Genomic DNA, 6318 nt, shown 5'->3' with positions numbered 1-6318 from the left:
TAGGACCTTTTTAGTAGAAAAGGAAATAATTATTATTAGTTTAGGATATTATAACTATTAAAGCCAGAAATTCTTAGTAATTTTTCTAAAAATATAACTCTTATAATACTAATATAAGTAAAAAAAATAGATTAAGAAAAAGTCTATTTAGTTTCCTAAGCCTGGCCTGAAAAATTAAAAATAAGAAAGAAATACCTAGCTAGAAAACTAGCGGGATATAGAGGCCTAACTTATAGATATGAATTAGTAAGAAAATAAGAGAAAGAAAATAGGATTTCTTTTAGAATAAGAAGATTTTCCTGAGCCAGGTTTAAAAAGCCAAGAATAGAATAAGAGCTATAATAGTAATAGGTAAATAAAGTAATAAGTAAGAAATAATACCTTAAAAAAGAACAAGTTATATTAGGCTATAGTTAAAGTAATATAAGAAAAGAGACGAATATTTCTAACTAATTTAAAGATTAAGATATTAATAAGAAAATATTTATTATCCTAATTAGGATAATTTCTTTTCTAGAAATAATAATAAGTTTCTAACTTAAAAGAGCTTTATATAAAGCTAATTTAATAAACCTATAACTCGATTTAGTATAGCTATCTAGGACGAGATATTATAAATACTCTTTTTATATAATAATTTTTCTAGTCAAATATATTAAGATAAATATACTAGTTTATATAGAACTATAATACTTATAAGAGAAATAAAATATAAAGGAATTACTATTAGGGATTTTTAAAGCCTCTCTTTATCCCGAGTTAAATCTAGTAGGAAATCTTAATTAACTTTATAATAAAACTTCTATTAAGTAAAGAATATACTAATATAATAGTTATTATAAACTATTTAGAAAAAGAAGTAATACTCGAGGCTATAGTAAATACTATAATAGAAATAGTAGCGAAATGATTTATAAGAACCTATTATTACTAGTATAGGCTTCTAAAAGTAATAGTCTCTAACCGGGAAAGGTAGTTTATAAAAGTACTATAAACTAGAATATATAAGCTATTAGGTATTATTTATTAATTATTTATTATATATTATCCTGAAATAAATAGATCTATAAAAAGAATAAACTAGATAATTAAGATCTTCCTTTATACTTTTATAAATTATAATTAAATAAACTAGGTAACTCTTTTACTATATATTAAGCTAGTAATTAATAACCGAAATGCCTTATTTATAGAAATTAGCCTATTCTTTCTGTTTTATAAATACTATATTAAGCTAGTATAGCTCTAAAATAAAGTTAATAAAAAAAACAGAGAATTATTACTTATTTAAGTAATAAATAATATTATATATAGGCTTTATAATATACGAGAATATATATAAGCTATAATAATAATAGCCTAGTAATTCTATAAAAAAAAATAGTAAACCGGAAGAGAAATCAGGCCTTAAAGTTTAAAATTAGAAATAGAGTCTGGTTTAATCTCTAGAATATTCAGATAAATAGGCTAACTAAAAAGCTTAAGATAAAGTATACTAAATATATAATAGTTAAGGTAATAGAGAGCTATAGTTTTTAGTTTAATATCTCTCTAGAAATATATAATATATTTTATAATAAGCTTTTTTAGCTAGGTATAATAAACCCGCTATTAAGTTAGTTCTAAGATAATTTATAATTATAACTATAACTTATAGGTAATAAAAACAAGTATGAAATCAAATGAATCCTTAATAAGAAGTATATAAGATATAGTTAGAGGCTCTTAAAAAAGCTATTTATAAAATAAAAGAGTTATATATATTCTATATAGGAATCATATTTCGTACTTAAAAAGATAATAGTATTAGAAGCTTAGAAAGAAATTATTTAATAAAGAAAAGTTTTATTTATATATTTATAAAGTTAGTATTTATAAATAAAAAAAGAAATAATATAAGAGGTTAAGACCCGATTTATATACTTGGCTAGTAGCCTTTACTAAGTTATATAATAAAGGCTAGAGCCCCTATTATATAATATATTTCTTTAGATTAATAGAATAACTATATATTATTTAGGGAACTCGAATACCTTAAAGAATATAATTCTACTTCTCTTATTTTTCTCTTTCTTTTTTCTTTAAAGAATTCTATTTAGTTAATTAAACTACTAGTCTTTTTTATATAAAGGCCTGGCCCGTAATATAAATATTTAGTAAATATTCTATTAGATTTAAATAAATCTGGAATTAGAAAAACTTATAATATTTTATATAAGATATAAGGCTTATAAATATAAAGTTTTTTGAAAGAATCTAACTAATAGCTTTATTATATATTAAAGATATATAAATAATATTTTCTTTAATTATCTTAATATTTTTTATATAGCCTATTTAGATAATATTCTAATTTATTTAAATAATTCCCTTAAATATAAAGACTATATATAAAAAGTTCTTTAATAGCTATAAAATACTAGCTTTTAAGTAAATATTAAGAAATCAGAATTTAAGATTACTTATATAAAGTATTTAGACTTTATTATTTCTATTAAAATTATTAAAATAGATCTAGATAAGATAGTAATTATTAAGAACTAATAATTACTAATAATAATTAAAGAAATATAAAGCTTTTTAGGCTTTTATTATTTTTATTAGTATTTTAATACGAAATATAATTATATAATAAAGTCCCTAATAGCTCTAATATATAAGAAAGTCTTATATAAGTAAATAAATTAGTATTAAGAAGGTTTTAATAAGCTAAAGCAAGTTATATTCTTAATACTAATTCTATATTATTATAATTTAAATCTTTTTATTATAATTAAAACAAATATATTAAATAAACTTATAGCTAGTATTTTTTATAATAGAATTCCTAAATAGAACTCTAATATCTAGTAGTATTTTTCTCTAAAATTATATAATTAATAAAGCTAAATTATAATATTTATAATAAAGAAATACTTACTATTATTTTCTTTTTAATTAAATAGTAAGCAGAATTAGAAGGCCTATAAGAAATATCTTTTATAATTTATTTAGATTACTAAGCTTTCGAATATTTTATAATTATAAAAAATCTTTTAGTAAAATAAGCTTATTAGATAAAGTATTTTTCCTACTATTATTTTAAGCTTATATATTAGGTAAATAAGTTAAATAAATAAGTAAATGCCCTAAATAGGAAATATAAGAATATAATTATTTAGAATAAGGTAATAATAGTTTATTAAATCCATTTTTTTTTCTATAATAAAAGATTAATAATAATATTATATAAGATCTCTAGTTAGCTCTAATTAAGGCCTTAGTAAACCCGGCTTAGAAAGAAACCTAATATAATAGTATCTAGTTTATAAATAAGCTATTAAGCAAGAACCGAGAATTACTAGAATTAGAAAAACTATAGAATAAGATAAAAAAAACAAGAAAAAAGATATTTAAATATTATAAGATAGCCTTTTCTTATAATATAATAAATTATTTATATTTAATAATATAATAATATTCGAAATATTCTTATATATTACCCTTATTTAGGAAGTATATATATAGCTTCTAATAAAATATCTAGAATAAACCAAGCTTTAGTAGCTTCTTTAGGCCCGCTATTACTAGCTAGGCTAGGATATAAATATTAATTAGTATAGAAATAACTATTATATTTACTAATAATCTTATATTTCCAGAAATAAGAAGCCAGGTTTTTTATATCTATTACTAGTTCCTAATTACCTCTAATAATATATATTAGTAGATTTTAAAAAGTATTTAGAAAGTAGAAATAAATATAATATAATAATAATTTTTATTAATTACTTAGATAAGTATTTTATTATAATTCTTATTCGAAATATAATTATAACTAAAGAATTAATATTTCTTATTTATATAATTTATTAGATTAGTATTTCGGAAATTATAATATCTAATTAAGGCCCCTAGTTTATATTAGATTTCTGGAGCGAGTTTTATAAATATATTAATATAAAGCTTAAGTTATTAATTACTAACTATTTCCAAACTAATAGCTAGATAAAGATTATTAACTAGTATTTTAACTAATAGTTATATTTCTATATAAACTATTACTAGAATAATTAGAATAAATAGATAATAATAATTAATTATTAATAAATAGCTCTAGTTTATAAAACTATAAGCTAGTTCTTATTTCTTATAAAAAAGGGCTATAAACCGCAAATATTATTTAATTAGAAAACCTAAATATAATTAGATATCCTAAAAGAAAAACTAAATAAATAAAAAATAAAATCCTTAGTAATATAGCTTTATAAATTCTAATAAAAGATATAAAAGAATATAATATAAATATAAGAATATTATATTACCTAAGCTAATAAATATTACTAATTAATAGATTTCGGAATAGGAAATAAGATATAAATTACTACTAAATACTAGAAGAATAATTATTTGAGCTATAAGCTAGCTTACTAAATAAAAGAATTATATAAGATTCTGAAATAAATTAGATATTCTTTTAGGCTTAAGCTTCCGGAATTAATAAGAATATATCCGGTTTTCTATATAGAGAAGCTATATAAAAACCCAGATAATCTCTTTTCTGGACAAATAAACCCGGAGCCTTTATTATTAGAACTATAAAACAGGGAAACTAAATATAAAATTTAAGAAATACTAGTAATAAAGCTATTCTATAGAAAACTCAAGTACTAAGTCTAATAAAAAGAATAGAATTCAGATCTAGAATAATATCCGGTAACCTTATTAAGTAATAGTTCCCTAGTTCTTTAGGACTTCTATAATAAAAACCTCAAATAGCTAGAACTGCCCCAGAACCTTTCTTATTAATTAAACTATACCAAGAATAATATATTACCGGAACTATATAATATAGACGGAAATTCTTTAAATTATATATAAAAGGCCCCTGGCCTTTAATATATAACTCATAACTTGGAAATTTAATAGAGATTTTTAAAGCTCGAGAATAAGCTTATTTTAAGAAAAGAAATAATATTATAATTATTATAATATATATTATTAATAGGAATTAGACTAGAACTAGCTAGATATTCGAAATCAGGAAATATAAGTCGAGGTCACGTGTTATAACCCTATTTAGCTAAAATATAGGCCTGTATATAGCTTGTAATTATTTAGATCCGAGGCTTTTTTGAGATCCTCTTTTCTTTTTTAGCTTTGAATTATTAGAATAGAAATAGTCTAATTCTACTTTTTAGGCCCTAGATCTTATACTCATAATATTATATAAATATTAAATTAATAATTTCTTAAAGAAATATATATTTATTTAATAATACTTTATTATTTTTTAACCTAAAAAATAATTAGAAATTAAAAATAATAAAAGCATAATTTATAAAAAACTATTATTTATAGCTAAAAATTATTCTTAATACTAAAGATACTAATAATAGCCGGAAATAGTATTATAAACTAATAAAAAAGATTAATAGAAATAGTAAAAATATATTTATAAGCTTTTTAGAAAGTAATTCAGGAAATAAAAATACTTTTTAATTATTAAAGGCAAGTATAATAATATATTTCTAGTTATTAAAAGTAAATATAATAATATATTTTTAGTAATTAAAGATAAATATAATATTATATCTTTAGTAATTAAAAACAAGTTTAATATTATATTTCTATTAGTTTTTAAATATAATATATCCTTAGTTATATCTTTAGTATTATATTAAAAGTAGTTGTATTATAATATAATTAGATTTTTGAGAGGAGAGAGGTATGGTACGAACGGCCAGAGCTAAATACAGTATATATAGTCACGTGCGCTAAGGACACGTGACTAGCCTGCAGTTGCCATGCAATATTTAGATAAAAATATAAAACCTTTCCTATTACTAGTTAAAAAAGACAAAGTAATATCTCAAGTAATTAAAAATTTAATAATATAGGTTATTATATTAGAGAATTAGGTCCAATATCTATAAGATACTTATAACCGCCTAATAAAAGAGAGGAATTTCGCAATTTCCTTAATTAATAATATTTATTTTTCTAGAAAAAGACTAGTTATAATAAGAAACTTCTTGCTAGTAACTAGTAAACCAGATATAAAAGCTTTTAAGAAGGTATTTAAGAAGAAAGAAGTGGTTATTAATAAGTCTATTATTACTTTGAACTCTTTTCCAATATTATAATCGGTACTCTTTAGTAACGAATAATTTCTTACTATACCCGGTATCTGAGACATTAATCTCCAGGTCAGGACTACTGAAGAGCCTATTGACGAGCCTGCCGAAGAGCCTGCCGCTGAAGAGCCTGCCAACAAGCCTGCTAATAATAGTAATATCTCGCCTTGTTATTCCAAGTACCATAAGCCAATACCGAAGC

Source organism: Hyaloscypha bicolor (genome assembly GCF_002865645.1).
Source record: "Hyaloscypha bicolor E unplaced genomic scaffold K444scaffold_182, whole genome shotgun sequence".
Classification (NCBI taxonomy): Eukaryota; Fungi; Ascomycota; class Leotiomycetes; order Helotiales; family Hyaloscyphaceae; genus Hyaloscypha; species Hyaloscypha bicolor.
The sequence above is the reverse complement of the archived record's forward strand: the minus strand, read 5'-3'. Positions refer to the sequence as shown.